General features: G+C 35.3%; 2 long non-coding RNA genes and 1 other non-coding gene across 3 annotated transcripts in view; all 3 read left to right on the forward strand.

Annotated features, from left to right (window-relative positions):
* The window catches only part of LOC127876320 (uncharacterized), a 31,674-nt gene extending 17,785 nt beyond the window's left edge, over positions 1-13,889 (forward strand). Inside the window, exon 2 of the long non-coding RNA XR_008047793.1 lies at positions 9,220-13,889. This is a non-coding gene — a long non-coding RNA (uncharacterized LOC127876320). The remainder of the gene's footprint in view (positions 1-9,219) is intronic.
* Positions 12,702-12,783, forward strand: Trnas-uga (transfer RNA serine (anticodon UGA)). Its single transcript has one exon. It is a non-coding gene; the product is annotated as a tRNA-Ser (tRNA).
* A 1,877-nt stretch (positions 13,890-15,766) lies between the features above and the next one.
* Positions 15,767-18,733, forward strand: LOC127876309 (uncharacterized). The gene is made up of 2 exons (XR_008047779.1): positions 15,767-17,588; positions 17,734-18,733. It is a non-coding gene; the product is annotated as an uncharacterized LOC127876309 (long non-coding RNA).
* Positions 18,734-19,871: the final 1,138 nt, after the last annotated feature.

A 19,871-nucleotide genomic window follows, 5' to 3' on the forward strand; every position in this document is an offset into this window, starting at 1 on the left:
CCGCGATTCGAGAAAGGCTCATAACTACTGTGTCCCTTCAGATACTGCTTTCATATTTGGTATGCATGTGTATCTAGACAACTCCTATCCACGCGCATACAATTTTTTACCCCTTTGACCTTGACCTTGAACTTGGGGTCAGTTTTAAGGTTTTGAAATCTGCGACCACGATTCGAGAAAGGCTCATAACTACTGTGTCCCTTCAGATACTGCTTTCATATTTGGTATGCATGTGTATCTAGACAACACCTATCCATGCGCACACAATTTTTTACCCTATGACCTTGACCTTGAACTTGGGGTCAGTTTTCAGGTTTTGAAATCTGCGACCGCGATTCGAAAAAGGCTCATATCTACTGTGTCCCTTCAGATATTGCTTTCATATTTGGTATGCATGTGTATCTGGACAACACCTTTCCATGCGCATAATTTTTTTACCCCAGTGACCTAGTAGACCTTGAACTTTGGGTCAGTTTTCAGGTTTTGAAATCTGCAACCGCGATTCGAAAAAGGCTCATAACTACGGTGTCCCTTCAGATATTGCTTTCATATTTGGTATGCATGTGTATCTGGACAACACCTTTCCATGGGCATCAAAAAAAAATTACTCCTGTTACCTTGACCTTGAGCTTGAGGTCAGCGTTCAGGTTTCAAAATCTGCAAACGTGATTCGAAAAAGGCTCATACCTTCTGTGTCCCTTCAGATATTGCTTTCATATTTGGTATGCATGTGTATCTGGACAAGACCTTTCTGTGCGCATGAAATTTTTGACCACTGTGACCTTGACCTTGAACTTAGCGTCCGCGTTTAGATTTTGAAATCTATTATGTGGTCATCTTCGTCGTCTGTCCGTCCGTCTGTCCTTCCTGGCCACTATCTCCCCCTACACTATTAGCACTAGAACTTTGAAACTTACACACATGGTAGCTTAGAGCATACCGTATGTGCCACAGTGCACTGTTTGGAATTTTCATCTGACCCTTGGGTCGAAAGTTATGGTGGTTGGGGTGGAAATGGGTCAGAGATTTTCACTTATTTTTTTTAGGTTATTAGCTCGGCTGTTTTCGGAGAAAACCCGAGCTATTGTCATAACCAGCTCGTCGTCCGACGTCCGCCGTAGGCGTTGTGCTAAAACCTTAACATTGGCCATAACTTTTTAAATATTGAACATAGCAACTTGATATTTGGCATGCATGTGAATCTCATGGAGCTGCACATTTTGAGTGGTAAAATTTCAAGGTGAACATCATCCTTCAAGGTCTAGGGACGAAAAAACAAAATCAAGGGAAGTAATAAGCTCTAAATGGACATAGTTATCTGACCTGCCCACGTTTATATTTTTGTTAAATAAATCAAAGCGACGCAGTAGGCGGCATTGTGTTTCTGACAAACACATTGTGGTAAAAGGTCAAGGCCATCCTTTACGGTCTATGGTATAAAATACAAATTTAAGGGAAGTAATAAGCTTTAAAGGGAGATAATTATTTATATTGAATATAGCCACTTTATATATTTGGCATGCATGTGTATCTCATGGAGCTGCACATTTTGAGTGGTGAATCTACAGTCACGGTAGTGGCTTTTAATTATTTGCTACTAAAAATAGAGATTTGTTACAGACAATTATTTTCAAGGGAAGTAATTTATATAATTATAAATCTCATATTATATATTTCCTTACCAAGAATTGAAGTTCTTTTCACAGTCGCTGTACAGATTTATTATTTAAATTATTTATAATCCAAATGATTGATTTGAGATTTTTTTTAAATGATATAATTATCATTTCTTTGATGTTCATTACATACCTGTGGACTTATAGATACATGATAAACTATGGTCTCTGGCTATGATCTCTTTTAAACCACAGGCCTTGGTTGTCAGTGATGTCTGACATGGTCATAATTGACTGTGAGACACCCCCCCCCCCCCCTGTTGGATTGGACAAAATTCAAGGGAAATAATAACCTTTAAAGGGTGATGATTTCTATACCTGCCAAATTATAAATAGAAATTTTATTTCAATGCGGCGCAGTAGGGGCCATTTTGTTTCTGACAAACACATCTCTTGTTGGGTCACTAGGTCAAAGGTCAAGGTCACTGTCACCTCTTAAAAAAAAAAATCTGACAAGCTTTTTCAGCCGAGCGTGGCACTGTTATGCGGTGCTCTTGTTTTACATTAACTTCTTCATTTCTACACCCATTTACTTCAAATTGATACTGAACATCTCTTATGACAATACGGTCAATCTCAATTATGCATGGCCCCATTACCAACCCTGGGGCGCCCCTGGGTCAAACATGCGGCGTGGGGATACGCGTCGGCCTCTGCCACGCCATTTCTAGTTAAATTTGAATCAAAACTTATAGCAATATTTTGTCATGACTTACTTAGCTCTTGCATCGAATTCTTTAGGATATTTTAGTGGCGTAACCACAGGAAAGATAACCAGCAATTTAAATATCACTATGCAAGGTTATATTCAGTCAATTCAATCAGTTTTTATGCCCCCGAAGAAGGGCATATAGAGATCATACTGTCCGTCTGTCTTTCTGTCCGTCTATCCATCACACTTTGCGTTTAGGTTTCGAAAAATGCTCAAAACTTCTATGTTGCTTCAGTTGTAACATTCATATTTGGTATGGATGTGTATGTGGACAAGGCCTTTCCCTATGCACACAAATTTTAACACCTTTGACCTTGACCTTGAACTACGGGTCCGCGTTTAGGTTTCGAAAAATGCGTTAAGGTTTCGAAAAATGCTCATAACTTATATCAAAGCGCTTTATATATCTGGGGCATATGTCATCCTATGGAGACAGCTCTTGTTGCTTTTGTTTTTAACAATTTAAGACAACTTTTTTTATTGTATCAGCAAACAAATACATTGTAGGAGAAATATAATATTAGGCTAGTGTCTTTGTGTGCTGGAATTTAACTTATTTACCTTAGAAAAGCTTGCGGTGCAAACCTTTCTTCATCTTGTATTCTTTACATTTTGGCAAACCGTGCAATAAATGCAAGTTATTTTTAATCTTTATTTTCCAATAAATGCAGATTATAGTATGACGTAGATATTTTGCCTTTTACATGTAACTTCAGTTGTTAATCGAAATAGATAGCTTTTAGCAATTTTACAACAAATGCGTTCACTATATTTAGACCATCCAATTTAAATCGATCAGATTATAATAATGGCATTAATGTGTATTATGCTCTCAGCATCTACAGATGCTGGAAGGTATAAAGAGGTTTTCTTGTTTATTTGTTTATTCCTCTATCTGGACAAGATTAAACGAAATTGACATGTTTCATATAGCATCAAAAATGCTTCCTACAAAGCTGTGATACTAGAATGGATGATGTCTTTGACAGTTTTTGCACTCCTTCAAAAGGTCAAAATTCTTAATAACACAAAAATGTTTTGTCTGACATAAATAATTCTTTGTACATGACAAACCTTTGATTCTTGCATGGAGGTTACCGATGAACACTTTCAACTCGCCCACATCACCTAACCTCATTGTGACCATGCAGTCAACCTACTTTTGGACTTAAACTTATTGCAATGAGCTGATGAATCAATACTTACAAAACTCCCACTAGAGGCATTAGAGTTTATTGAATGCAACATCTTGATTATTGATATTTATGGTTCCCATAACAACACTCCTTTAAAAGCTTCAGTCGCTAATTGTCAGTAATTAGTGCGTGCTGGTTTGTAATAAAAAATTCCCTTAGCTCATTTTCTATTTTCCGTCTCATTGATTGCTTAATTGATATGGCATATAATTTCAAATTGTTTCAAGTTAAAAGTCACCTGAACTGCCTATGCTTGAAAAGGATAAACAAGCACAGTACATGTAGCTGGTTTATCAGGAACAACTTCAGGATTCATTTTGCCATTAAAACTTCCCAGTCTTGGCCTCTTTAGTCGTCTTAAGTTGTAAGTACTCAGTTTGTGTTGTTTGTTTTACTTAAATATATTTAAAAAAAATTGAACTGGTAATCTGTACTTGTCAGAATGTTAGTTACTCTTTATTGTGAAATGTTAATATTTTTCTGTGAAATAAAGTTAGAACTAAAGTACTCAAATGAACTTTTAATGTACATGTAATTTATTAAATCTAATTCAAATATATATATTATTCAAATGACTTTATAGAAAAATCTTGAATTAGAAGTCCCAACACGTCGTTTGGACTAGACAAATAGTAGTATAAAGACTTTCCACTTAATTCCTTTAAACCTATTTATTTTAGCCTGTGTACATTGTGTACATCTTAAGCTTAACACTTGTATGAATCTCTTGAGTAAGTTCCTGGTAAGGACCAGTACTTGATATTGAAAAGGCACCAAAAATGGTGACAGACCGTGAGACTCTTGATTGCTAAGGAGAGCCATGTTAACTATGCCACTGCAACCTAAACTTGTTTATGTTCAAGTGATTTTTGAAATCTTTGTTATAAGCTGAGCAGTTACTATACAGGCTATTTACTTTTTTCTGGGAGCAGTTACTATACAGGCTACTTACTTTTTTCTGGGAGCATGCAGCTGCAGTTACTATACAGGCTACTTACTTTTTTCTGGGAGCAGTTACTATACAGGCTACTTACTTTTTTCTGGGAGCAGTTACTATACAGGCTACTTACTTTTTTCTGGGAGCATGCAGCTGCAGTTACTATACAGGCTACTTACTTTTTTCTGGGAGCAGTTACTATACAGGCTACTTACTTTTTTCTGGGAGCAGTAACAATACAGGCTACTTACTTTTTTCTGGGAGTGAACTTATGTGGAGTTGGGCTCATTCTGATTTCATTTTATTTTCTGTGACATGTGTACTTATCAGGCCTACGTAGTGGTTAGAGGGGTTTATGCAAGGTGCCAGGGTCGGTGTTCAGCCACATTTCGAAGAATATCTTAAAATAAAATGTTTAGGAACACATGTTCCAGAAGGGCGGAAGTACATCGATACAAGGTTACAATCCACTCTTTTTACATAGGCTTACAACACAGTTAGGCTAAGGTTTGATTTCAGAGACCCAACACCTGGAAACAATCACGTAAAATCTTTACCTACATATTTGCACCACTTGTCTATGTCAGACAGTTTGTCTGAGGTAGTTTGCTTAAGGATTAAAAAAAACAACATTAGACTTTATTATTAAGTAGTCAAATTTACTTTCAGGGCTCGCACTGTTGTTCGCCATGTGAGCCATTTGCCAAAATATTGCGAATATTGCTCAAGAAAAATCTGATTTGCGAAAATGTTTAGAATCTTGTAAAATTTCATTAAAAACATCCGCCATTTTAATCTGGACTGGTTTTCTATATTTTTTTCTTTGTTTCAATGTAAATGTTCGCAATTTGAACAAGAAAAGAAATCCGATCTGCACCAGAATATGAGACATCTCTTGACCTTATTGTTATTGAAGCGCACATGGTAGCTGGCCTATCAACATTTAGTTTGCTTTAATACACAGGAGATGACTTTTATGAATAAAACGTAAGAATGGGTGGAGCTATCGGGTAATATTGGGTCATTCATGCACAGACACTTTATACTTGGAATACACAGCTGATATTGTCGTCTGCCTACAATATAGCGGCCGATGGCAAAAGTTAAGTATTGAAAGATAAACATTTAATGAAAAGAAGTGTAACGATTAATAAATAATTTCTAAGCTGATCACTTTATACCTTTCTACCAACTAAAGATCTGAATTAAAGGATGATAATTAAATAATTATGACTGTGTCGGTGATGTTACGCCATTCTGCCGATTATCGACTGAATATTTAACTGGTTTTTATATAAAAAATTGAATGACGAATACACATGCCATGATACGGAAGGTGTGGTTTATAATATTTTGAATTGTATTCACCAGAAATTGCAATTGAAAAGACTATAACAAAGTACAATTAGTAAGGGCTCTTGTGTGTGGGACTGGTGGAATGCTGTGCCCTTTATTCTTGTTGGGCTCCTGCGGCCCAAGACCCCCGGATTTTAAATTTGGGACAATATACACCGCTGTTAAATGTTCATGTATAAAATTAAATATATTCGTACTTTGACAAGTACCATAATCATTGTTTAATATGTTGAAAACTGTATGTTATATTATGATATGTGATATGCCCTTGTTTTCATTAAAAGAAATATAAAAAAGGTGATAGCATAAATTATCATTTCAAAACCAGTTTTCCCACACCGAAAAACAAAACTGGTCCAGGCTCAAAGAAATTTTGGCCAAGCGCTAGCCCTTACTACATGTATGTGCTACGGAAGCTTCTTGATGTTGATAATGGGCTTTTTTTTCCATTAATGCAATACATTTTCCACCAAATATGATATTTTTATTTATCATGCACATAAATTTTTCCTCTAAATAAGGTTAAAACTCTTGTAAGTCAAGATTTTAATTGTAATGAATTTACAATACTTTCAATAGTAATCACTGTAAAAATTCTGTTAAATATAATCATTGAATTTTCCATTCAGTGATGTTTATATTTTGAAGGAAAAAAGTCATTCAATATTAGCAAGTGCTCACATGATTCCTATGAGCCTTGTTTGGTAAATGACTTAGCAAAATCTTCTCTTACAGGACAGGTCACTGTTCTGTACTAATCTTGTTCATATCATGCATCTTTGGGCAAATCTGATTATGCCCCTGGGGTCACTTTATGAATATAGACTTAGATACAAAATACCATAAAACTCTTTTGGCCACACCGAAGGGGTCTTGTTGGTGGTGGGATGGAATGTTTTATTAAATCACCTAAGCATCGAAGTGCCCATGGTGAGCTATTGTGATCACCTTATGTCTAGCGCCCTGCGTTTTGTTTGCCGTTAGCGTTTAGCTTGTTACCACATATAGAGGCCACTTTTTAAATCCAATCTTTATGAAACTTGGTCAATTTTTTTATCTGGACAATATATTTGCCAAGTTTGAATCTGGGTCATGTGCTTCCAAAAATTTTATCACTAGTTTAAATCTTACAAAACCCACGTTATAAATCACATTTACGACTCAGTCTTGATGAAACCTGGGCAGAATGTTAATCTTTGCAATATCAAGGCAATGTTTGAATATGGATCAAAAAAGTTGTTAAAACCAATGTACGGTGGCATAGAGGTGACATTCACTTCTCTTTTTTTAAATTGCTCTCCTCTTTTTTTCTATCTCGTGGCCACGAGTTAGCTATGTCGTGGCCACGAGATAGAAAAAAGAGGAGTGCAAAACTAAATAAAAGCGGCGTACAATTAAAAAAAGAGCGGTGCAGTAAATAAAGGCAGAGTGCATTAAACCAAAAGAGGAGAGAATTTTCGCTATCTCGAGATCCCGAGTTAGTCAGCCAATCAAATTTTGCGTGACATGTGTAAATATTCTGTACGCATATATATAGCTGGTCAAAGCAGGCAAGGCTCTGATATTACTATTACTATTACTACTACTACTACTGCTGCTGTTGTTGTTGTTGCTGCTGCTGTCACTACTACTACTACTACTACTACTACTACTACTACTACTACTACTACTACGACTACTACTACTACTACTACTACTACTACTACTTCTACTGCTACTACTACTACTACTACTACAACAACTACTACTACTACTACTACTACTACAACAACTACTACTACTACTACTACTACTACTACTACTACTACTACCACTACTACTACTACTATTACTACTATCGCTACTGCTGTTACTGCTCCTCCTCCTTCTCCTCCTCCTACTATTACTACTGCTACTGCTGCTGTTGCTAGTAGTTGTAGTAGTAGTAGTAGTAGTAGTTGTAGTAGTAACAGCAGCAACAACAACAACAGCAGTTACAAGTAGTAGTAGTAATAGTAGTACTAATAGTAGTTTGTTATGTTATATCAGAGCCTTGCCTGCTTTGACCAGCTATATATATGCGTACAGAATATTTACACATGTTACGCAAAATTTAATTGGCTGACTAACTCGGGATCTCGAGATAGCGAAAATTCTCTCCTCTTTTGTTTAATGCACTCTGCCTTTATTTACTGCACCGCTCTTTTTTTTAATTGTACGCCGCTTTTATTTAGTTTTGCACTCCTCTTTTTTCTATCTCGTGGCCACGACATAGCTAACTCGTGGCCACGAGATAGAAAAAAGAGGAGAGCAATTTAAAAAAAGAGAAGTGAATGTCACCTCTATGCCACCGTAGAAATGTGTTCAACAATAGGTATACCTTGAACTCAGATGAGTGCTTTTTGGCCTTAATTGCCCTCTCCTCATGTTAAAAAGATTTGTGTAGGAATTGGAAAAATGATATTTTAAAAAAATATGTCAAAGATTGGGAAAAATTAATGTACCTGTATACACCATAATCAAACACGTCAAATAACACAACTTGAAATGTTGTTCTGTTAAGGTATAATTGTCAATTGAAAAATATACAAAAAGGTGTTTATGCCTTTCCACAGGATGTGTTTATATAGGCACAGGAGAAAGTCACCTCACTTGGCACTGGGTTAGATAAAAAAAAGTTGTGCCAAGTATTTAATGTCTTCATTATTTAAGAGCTAAAACAAGCAGAAAAAAGGTGAATATTTGAAATTAACTCACATGGGTACCCCTGATTTGGAAAATCAAGCACAGTGATAACGCTGGGCTGAAAGGCATTGCGGAGCGGCCTGGCATTTCTGTAGTCCTTTTCATAGATAAATTGTATTGCAAAAATGTAAAGCCTAATGGCCCAGTGATAGTTATTTGAATTAGTCAATGAAAAATGCTAAACAACAAAATTGTTAGACTGCTTTTCAACATGCTTGATGAACCAACATTGAAGATTGGTTTCTTCAATTATTTACTTTAATTAAAATACTGGATATCCATCAGTTTGTTTTGCATGTTTTGCATGCCTGGCAAATGAAGCTTGAAGTTAGTAATCCCAGCAGCATTTGATACAGTTTGGTATACTTGTGTAAATAATAAACTAATAGAAATTAGTCTTCAAGCAAGACTTACATGTAGTTTCAACTATAGAATATTTAATTCGCAGTTAAAGTGGATGCAAATATTTTCCAAAATTGGCTTTATCCGTTTATACGAGTATTCATGTGTTATGGGATTTGTGTAAGTCACGAAGTTTAGAAATTGTGCAGTTAATATTCTTCAAATTTTGCTTTGGTTACGCTTTAACATATGTACAGAATATTTGTTTCATTTCAGGCAGAAGTGCCAATTTTGGTGTAACAACTTAAAGTGGGCAATAAAGCAGTGACTCAGGTGAATCATGGGTAATTTTCCTGGCCACGCCCTTCCTGGATCTTTCTTCATCATCTTTGGCCTATGGTGGACAATCCACATGTTCAACCGTTTTTACCTTGCCAAGGCCCGCAATTCCAAATTCCGATCATCTGCCATATTTAACTGCCCTTTGTTGTGTGGGCGACTGAAGGAATGGCCCATTGAAGCATACTTCAAGTTGATTTGTGTGAGTGTTGGATTTTACTTGGAAATCAAGACAGGATTCTCGAGTGATTGGAGATTTGTTAACATCGGCAATGGGCAACACGCAACAATGTTTTTCTTCTTTGGAGTAAACGCCATCGTAGACATTTTGGTGTATTTTAAATGGCCTCTTCCGCCAAACATGGAATATGTATCGAGTATTCTTGCTTTATTGTGTGAATACTTGTTATTTAAGTTCCATTTACACGGAAGGACAGATCTTGATGTTTTGCTGCACACTTTACTCCTGCATGCCATTGTAGCTTGCATGGTCGCCTTTGCCCTTGAATTAAAATACCGAGACAACATTCTGTGTGCGCTGAGTCGAGCTTATTTTATGCTTCTACAGGGGACATGGTTCTGGCAAATTGGCTGGATTTTGTATCCACCATTTGAAAGCTCGTTCCGATGGGACAAAGATGACCACGAGCAGATGATGATTGCGACGATGATTTTTACGTGGCACGCAATGGTTGTACTTCTAACCATGCTCGCAATAGGCGGAGTTCTAGCTTTTATTCATCGTAAAATGAACCTGTACAGGAAAGAGGACACTTTCAAGTTTAAACCGTTAATCAAACCTGCAAGCAATGGTGACAGTGTTCTGCAGCTTCATGATGAAAGTGAAAGCGATCAGGACATCGATCAGACTACTGCTGTTACGTAATGTAAGTCTAAGGCTGGGTAGAACCATGGTTTCGACATCCTCTAAAAAATGATTGATGCCTTTTCATCTATTAGACGATTGAAGCAGCCATAGTTTCGACATGCTTACCAAAATGATTGATGCCTTTTCATCTATTAGAAGATTGAAGCAGCCATAGTTTCGTCATGCTTACTTAAATGATTGATGCATTTTCATCTATTAGAAGATTGAAACAGCCTTAGTTTCAATATGCTGAACCAAAATTGTTGAGATTGACAAAAGTGTTCACTGTCACGAACCAAATTTAGAATTTAAGTCTATGAATAAGGATATTGCTGAAACTCTATTGCTGGTTCACATATCTTACATCTCAAGGTGTTCACCCACACTTAATTTCATCATTCTTTGTCTGGATTGATTAACTTGTGATTTATGTTAGCAAGGTTGGTTCTAAGCATATTTGCAAACTGTAGTTATATTATGTTGAGACATAAATGTACATGTACTATAGAGTCTTTAGACTAAGTCAAAAACCTGGATTTTTCACACAATACCAAAAATCACATTTTTAACACTTTTATATACACAAATGTAGCATTGTGTTTTTAATGAAGCAGCATATGGTATTCAGAAGTATACAGAATAATTTGCCAAAGTGTTTTTGAATTCCAATTCCTATACATTAGAAACAATCAGTGATGTATAATTGTTATCCTTACAAAACATGTCAATTATTAAAACACACATGAGCACTGAGCAGGGATAATTTTAGATCTGTGTCCTGCATCCTGGACACATAGAAATGGCAGGGGACCCAAACAGTTACTGTATATGCGTCCCACGGACGCAACATCCTTAAAGTGTATAAATTATGATGCTGAAAAATATTTTGCGAACGGAGAAAAAAAGAATTTAAGACCAAAAAACTTGCAAATGACTGAAAATTGCAGCCATTTTACTATTGCAAAATCAATAATCCGGGTCATTGGAAAGCTTAATTTTGTATTCAACAATAAGAAGCGTCATTATGATACGGAGCATGGGTTGCATAGCTCTATTTTTCTGACAATTTTGTTATTTTCTAGCACCAAATTAACAGTCCTCGTGCATTTCATGTAAAAATTGCAAAAATAAGAAATCATGTAATTCTTCCTCGGGGAAAGCCTGGGCTTTTAATTTGAATGATGAATAAAAACTCGTAGTGCTTTGTTTTAAAGTGGAAACTTTTTATGTTAATTACGCTGCATCTTAATGGCTATGTACAGTTGTTCAGTTTTGTAATTATTGACGTAAAACTGCTCATCTATTATAATGGTCAAGTGGGGTTATTGTTTGTCGCACTACACACGCGTGAATGTGATGTACAATAGAGGGGCTAAAAATCTAGACCAAGTTTTCGGAAAACAACTAGAGATCCCTGTTTACACCTACCGTTACCCACAAAAAACCTCTTTGACACTTCCCTTTTCTAGCTATCCGTTATGAGGTCAACGGCCCAACGTGAGCTTTCATTGATGTAGAAGTGCACAAACAAAGACAAAGACAGTTTTGCATATTTTATTCTTGGCAAACATTTCAATTTTTTTTTTAAACTCTGTTGCTGCCCATTCATATCTGCAGTTACCGACTCTTTTTTGTTCCAACAACGGCTCCTTCTGTCTATAAGATTAATAATCTAGTCATAAAACTGTTGAGTTGCCTTTTAAAGTTTTCTGTTTAATTGCGACTAGATAGCCATGAGATGTCATTAAAATGTTGAAATACCCTGATCCACTATGTTTTTCTTTTGCTCATAGATGGGACCCATACTTTTTCTCTGGGACCCATAGATTTAAAACCTATGAGTCCATGGGAATCATACTTTTAATTTCTTAAATTATCACTGCATGAGATAATGTGCACAAGCCGATTTCAACATTCCTAGTTGATTAATTGATGAACTTACATATACATTTTTTGAATTTTATTTATTGCCTATACAATTTTCTTGTCAATAGTAGATAGTAGATTGTTATGTTAATATACAATGGAAATCTAGCTAAACTTTGATGTCAAACCACTGTTTTCATGATCTGCAAACAAACTTGTTATGTTGGACTGTAATTATGAATCAGCTGTTGATATGGATTTTCACTGGTAATTTATTATGTTTTTTAATGACAGAACAAGGAATAACTCAGGCCAAACAGAAAAGTGTGAGTTTTGTGCAACAAACTACATGTATATGTAGCGATAACAATCATTTAGTTTTTAATATTTTTTTCTTGAAGTTAGTAGTTAAGGTAGCGCACCTCTAATGAATCCCGCTATTTATTTTACGATCATTGCCGATCTTCAATGATCGGTTATTTCCGAGAGATGCATTTTTTTTTTCAAACTTCGATTTTTGATATGTGTTTACCTAATTCATTTAGAATACATTTTTTTCACTATAAATATTGACTTTGATCCAATTATCATCTGAAAAATACGATTTCGCGATTTCTTCAAAGATCGACGAGCCTTTTTACCTGTTTACTTATGGATATCTAATTTAAAGATGCACTGATGTGAAGTTGTCGTGGCCGAGTGGTTAAGGCGATGGACTTGAAATCTTTTGGGATCTTCCCGCGCAGGTTCGAATCCTGCCGACATCGCATACTTTTTGCGACGCGTTTTATTTCTTTTCTAACGTTATTTGTTTAATATAGCATATAAGCTATGTTTATTGTTAAATATGTTGAAAATTGTATGCTCATCGTTCAATTTTTAAAATTAAAACAACGTTATGGCTAAATTGGGTAATTTACTGCTGAAAATACGAATGATGCATGTTGCATTTTTATTTTTATTTCAAAAAGTAAACGGTAAATCTGTCTATTTCTTGGTATTTTTTGCTGTATATAGTGTTTCTATAAAAACTAAGTTTAAAATATAACTTAAATGATACTATTTTGAATTTTATGACACTTTGTTTTTAACCGGCCCAATTTTTACATGGCTGAAATCACTTACATTTCATGGCGCTATTCCATAGATAAAAATTTGTAAAAAATAAATGTCTGTTAAAGAATACTCATTTCATCTTGTTTAAACTTTAAACACCTTTACTGCTCCTGAACACACCAACTGCATGCCCATATTTGGAAATTTGAATGAATAATGGAACTTTTATATACCCCAGGGGTAAAAATAAACTGGACAAAAGCCGAGCGTGAGGGTGGTTTTGAAAAAATCGGTATATTTTTTTTTAAAGCATGGAAAGCCTACTTACAAATTTGCATGTAGTTCAGTGAAATGATGCTGATTAGGAAAATAATTAATTAAATTATATTTGGATATGTGCCCATTAGGGGTGCGCTACCTTAAGTTTAATTGTCAGAATTGTTTCTATGGCAGAGCTTTTTTGGCTGATTTCATTGCAGTCTTAGGGTCATATTGGGAATGGCAAAAGAGATATTTTTTTCAGAATCCAGTGTCAAAATTCCCAGTTGACTAAAGTTTGACTTCAAGGTGTTTGAATTTTTTTAAATAGACTGTAGATAGTGGAACAGTCATTTAACTAAATTTTTTGTTTCTTAGCATTTTGATTTTATAAAGTTTTATCAATACTATCTCAGGTTTTATCATTCAATCAATCATATTTTTCCAAAAATATAAAGTGAATTTATGCTGAAATTTCCAGTTTTGTGGGTTAAAGTGACAGTCCATGGTTGTTTTGCATATAAATCGTATAGCGAGAAATAAACTTTACATAAATTCATTGAAATATATTTTGTATTGAGGTTGACATCGAAAACCTGGTCAAAGTCGGTTTTGAATCAATAAAATAATATATACATGATCATAAATACATGCAATAGGGGGAAATCATTGCAGCGTTGCGAGTTATGCAAATTATATCTATATTTAGCTTTCGCAAAACATTATTAGCATATGGAAGATAAATACATAGATTAAGCAAAAACTTAGCGTTGCAACTCAGTTTCCGTCTGTAACAGATGTATTTGCATTTGTTCTTACCTTCTCTCCGCTAAATTCGCCCGTATCCGCAATTTTGTTTGTTTATGTTTGCATTATCTTGTCGATATATGAATATTAATTATGTTGTTTTCGTACTTTACCGTAGGGGACCCCAAAATAAAAATGGCTATGTTGTTTGTTTTCAACCGATTTCAACCGGATTTTCTTACGATTCTGCCCATATATATAGCTATGAACGGGGACTTTAAGTTCATATTTCCAACAAATGGTGACCAGAATCCCTTATTGTTTAAAATGCAAGGGCATGATGTGCAAACAGCATTGAAAATCTGAAAAGAACCGTTTATTAACGACTCGCATTTTGTGCTTTATATACATGGTTATTGTTTCTCCAATATTACTTCACATTCAGTCATGGTTAAGTATTGTGACAATTTTTATTTTTGTTATCGTTGTTGTGTTAGTTATGTATATGTGTTCAGGTTTATACATACATGTTAAAAAGATGTTAGTCAGAATGGAATATATAACACATGTGCCTGTACCCTTACCTTAATGTGTATTCTCTGCTGAAAATGTGATAATTGGTCTATTTACATTCCACTTGATTTATATTTAAAAGTCAGTAATCATAAATTTCTATATTCTAGTTTTTCAATATTTTATTTTTAATAAATCAAATCATATACATCCATCAAATAGAGAAATATGAAAACTCTCACACTGAAACTGTCTATACAGCAAATGTAGTGGACACAGTCATGACTGTAACCAATAATGTTTGTCTGGGCCATCCGATTTCTTTGATTGTTAGTACGTTGGATTTTGGTTGTTTACACATATCAACATACAAAGAAGACTTCTTTTACTTATTATACAGAAAGCTTCATTTTCATAACTTCTATTTCTTACTTTAACATAACTACATGGTACACATATTTCAATTACAGTAGACTCTGCCAATACTGGACTCTCCGAATACCGGAAATCTCCCGATTCCGAACGGTCAGGCCAGTCCCGTATTTTCCCCTTCTATTTCCTTGTTAAAAAATGTTGAATAAACCGAACTCTCTCAAAACCGGAAACCAAACGGATATCTCCTTGAATCTGTCATTTTCAACGTAAAATACATTGAGCACACCGGACGGTCCAAATTCTCAAGATGCCCGAAGCGTGTAAATTACAATACCTAGTCAGCACGGTGCGTGCAGTGTCACACATTACACTCGTGCAATTATCGTTAATCGGATTAAACATACCATAAAGGTGTCAAGTTGCTACCGCGCTATTGAAGTTCGATTACATATTGTAAAACAAACTGTGAATGTCTATTATAGACGTGCGGTAACACCAAAAAGTGATTGACACGATCATTTTATTAAGCTTATGATAAACAATTTAATTACAAAAAATTAATGCATATGCCGTTGCGACAATCACTCTCTTGTGATCTTCTCGGTTTAAAAGATCTTATAGCCATGTTTTAAAAGCTTAAATGGTTGTTTGTTTGTTTGTCAGATAAAACTGTGGGACATATGACCGTTAAATATCCATCCACCTGTCTGCAAATTCATACATTGCCTTTTCATTATTTCAAACCTCCAGCTAAACGGAGATGATGAAATGTCATGTACGCATGTACGTACATGTATAACGCACCACGCTCACTTTGGGATTAATCAAAACAAGTCGGTGTGGAATGTTTTTTGCTTTTAATCGAATAAAAACACATTTTTAAGAATACTTTAAACATAAACATTACATGAGTACAGTTATCACATGGTACATGTTAATGTATATGGTTTGTTGTATTCTTATATGATTTTGTACACAATGCATACAATGTATATTTTGGCAATATGCATACTCTTGGTAAACCGGACGATCAGGCCGGTCTCCAGACCGTCCGGTTTACAGAGAGTCTACTGTATATTTTTTTTAGCTCACCTGAGCACAACGTGCTCATGGTGAGCTATTGTGATCGCCTTTTGTCCGTCGTGCGTCGTCAAAATTTACCTTGTTAACACTCTAAAGGTCACATTTATTGTCCAATCTTCATGAAACTTGGTTAGAACATGTGTCTCAATAATATCTTGGACGAGTTCGAAAATGGTTCCGGTTGGTTGAAAAACATGGCTGCCAGGGGGCGTGGCAGTTTTCCTTATATGGCTATAGTAAAACCTTGTTAACACTCTAGAAGTCACATTTTTAGTCCAATCTGCATGAAACTTGGTGGGAACATGTGTCCCAATAAAATCTTGGACAAGTTCAAAAATTGTTCCGGTTGGTTGAAAAACATGGCCGCCAGGGGGCGTGGCAGTTTTCCTTAAGTAAAACCTTGTTAACACTCTAGAAGTCACATTTATTGTCCAATCTTCATGAAACTTAGTCAGAAGATTTGTTATAATGATATCTTGGACGAGTTCGAAAATGGTTCCGGTTGTTTGAAAAACATGGCCGCCAGGGGGCGTGGCAGTTTTCCTAATATGGCTATAGTAAAACTTGTTAACACTCTAGAAGTCACATTTTTAGTCCAATCTTCATGAAACTTGGTCAAAACATGTGTCTCAATAATATCTTGGACGAGTTCGAAAATGGTTCCAGTTGAATGAAAAACATGGCCGCCATGGGGCGGGGCAGTTTTCCTTATATGGCTTTACTGTATGGTAAAACCTTGTTAACACTCATTTGTTGTCCAATGCTCATTAAACTTGGTCAGAATATTTGAACTAATAATATCTGGGCTAAGTTCAAAAATGGTTGAGATCAGTTAAAAAACATGGCCGCAAGGGGGCGTGGCATTTTTCCTTAAATGGCTATTTACTACAAAATCTTGTAAACACTCTAGAAGTCACATTTATTATCCAATCTTCATGAAACTTGATCAGAACATTTGTTCTAACAATAGCTTGAGTGAGTTTGAAAATGGTTATGGTTTGTTGAAAAACATGGCCGCCAGGCGGGGGGCAGTTGTCTTTATATGGCTTTAGTGAAAACTTGTTGACACTATATTAGCCACATTTATTGGCCAATCTTCATGAAACTTGGTCAGAACATTTGTTCCAATGAAATTTTGCCAGAGATAGAAGCTGGGTCATATGAGCTCAAAAACTAGGTCACAAGGTCAAATATAAAAAAAACATGTTAAAAGTCACTTTTTTGGTCCAAAATAATCTTCATGAATCAGCTTGCATTTTTTTCAGAATAGTCTAGTTCCTTTTGCTTTTAGGTGAGCGCCTTAGGGCCTGATGGCCCTCTTGTTTTCATTTGCACAATTTATAATTTATTAAATATAAAGAAGAATAATTGATGTGTTTATATGTTATGGATATGGTTAGTTTAAACCTATTTATTATGCCCCCCCTCGAAGAAGAGGTTGTATATTGTTTTGCACATGTCGGTCGGTCCGTCTGTCCACCAGGTGGTTTCCGGATGATAACTCAAGAAGGCTTAGGCCTAGGATCATAAAACTTCATAGGTACATTGATCATGACTGGCAGATGACCCCGATTGATTTTCAGGTCACTAGGTCAAAGGTCAAGGTCACAGTGACTCGAAACAGTAAAATGGTTTCTGGATGATAACTCAAGAATGCTTACGCCTAGGATCATGAAACTTCATAGGTACATTGATCATGACTGGCAGATGACCCCTATTGATTTTCAGGTCACTAGGTCAAAGGTCAAGGTCACAGCGACTCGAAACAGTAAAATGGTTTCCGGATGATAACTCAAGAATGCTTACGCCTAGGATCATGAAACTTCATAGGAACATTGATCATGACTGGCAGATGACCACTATTTCTTTTCAGGTCACTAGATCAAAGGTCAAGGTAACAGTGACTCAAAACAGTAAAATGGTTTCCGGATGATTACTCAAGAATGCTTACGCCTAGGATCATGAAACGTCATAGGTACATTGATCATGACTGGCAGATGACCCCTATTAATGTTCAGGTCACTAGGTCAAAGGTCAAGGTCACAGTGACTCAAAACAGTAAAATGTTTTCCAGATGATAACTCAAGAATAATTAGGCCTAGGATCATGACACTTCTTAGGTTCATTGATCATGACTGGCAGATGACCCCTATTGATTTTCAGGTCACTAGGTCAAAGGTCAAGGTCACAGTGACTAAAAACGTATTCACACAATGGCTGCCACTACAACTGAGAGCCCATATGGGGGGGCATGCATGTTTTACAAACAGCCCTTGTTTGAGTTTGATTGCATTGAAAGCCAAAGGCCAAACACTCTCCTTTCTAGTCCATTTACAGGGTAGAACCAGTACTTTATGTCTGTGGGGTAGAGACCTAATGAACGCATGGGGATCAAACACGCGACCTCCCCAGAATAGAATATATATATGTATTGTTTAAATTTTGTGGAAACATCTCTTCTTCATCTTCTTTAAGCATTTGATTTGTTTATTCCATTTTGCAATAATTCTTTTTTGTGTTGCTTGACAGAGATGTAAGCCACCAATTGTATTGTTCTATCATGTGTAAAACTTCTATTTGCTTATGTATAAGTTAGTGACTTATTGAAACAATCTATTACTGTATTTTCTTTGCATATTGATTTCTACTAATTTTTATGTATTTTAAAATATAAAGAATATGTTTCATTGTGTTGTGTTTTCATTTCCTTAGTAAGGAATCACAAATCTGATATAATTAATTGAAGCCTATGTTTCCATAAGTCTCATATACATATTTTTCATTCACTGCACTTCAATAATTATCAACCTTTAAGTGATCATAGGTAAGTCTGAATAACTTTAAGTAAAGATTTGAAAACAATTTGTGAAGCTATGAAAATGGACAATCAATATTTCATGCAAGTTTCACATAAAATGGCCCTCAAATGTTGCCTCCGGTTTTTTCTTTTCTCTAACAAATTTTATGTCTTCCCACACATTGTTTGGTGAGGATTTATATCATACATACGGATGCAGTTCATATCCATCTGGCATTACTGACCTACGCCTTCGTAACATGGTTCCAATTAGCTAAGTCACACGAAACTAATTCTAAAGGTTTTTTAATGGGATATGGAGACAATATACGGAGGCTCGAATATTTATGAGCTTCCAAGTGCGGCCTTGCAGAGTCAGCGTTGCCTGTGTCTTCTGTACATTGTCTTAGTGACTGCAACATTTGAACAAAGTTTAATGAAAATACTCAGTTTTATATCCAGTAGGGATAAAGATATACATATTTCATAGTAAAAACACTCTTTTATTAATATTTCGCCCAAACGGGCTTTATCAAAGTTTACAAACACGAATTCACTACATAGTTATAACTGTCGTATACACCAATAAAGTAAATGTTTTATAACGTCAAATATGACAGGAAATGACGTCATGACGTCGTACTTTACCATGCGATATACAATTGCGCCAAAATACATAATATACATGACATTTCGTTGTATGGTTCTTATACTTTATCAGAAATTCATGCCCATTGTAATTTTCCAAATTGAATTTGATAATAAAAAGTATTACAATAACATCATATTGTTATATCAATAATAATAACTATATTAATGATAACAATAATTACTATAATAATAATATAGATATTTACTGTACCAACCTAAAAATAATATTCACAAACTCAAAATTCCTATTTTGTAGTCAACACTATTACTATAATATCTCAACACTAATTCTTATTGACTATATTTATCAACATTTAAACAAATTGAAATGATTAATAATTAATTATTTATAATAATTTTAATTCCAATCTTTTA

The sequence above is a fragment of the Dreissena polymorpha genome, chromosome 4, assembly GCF_020536995.1.
Source record: "Dreissena polymorpha isolate Duluth1 chromosome 4, UMN_Dpol_1.0, whole genome shotgun sequence".
Lineage (NCBI taxonomy): Eukaryota > Metazoa > Mollusca > Bivalvia > Myida > Dreissenidae > Dreissena > Dreissena polymorpha.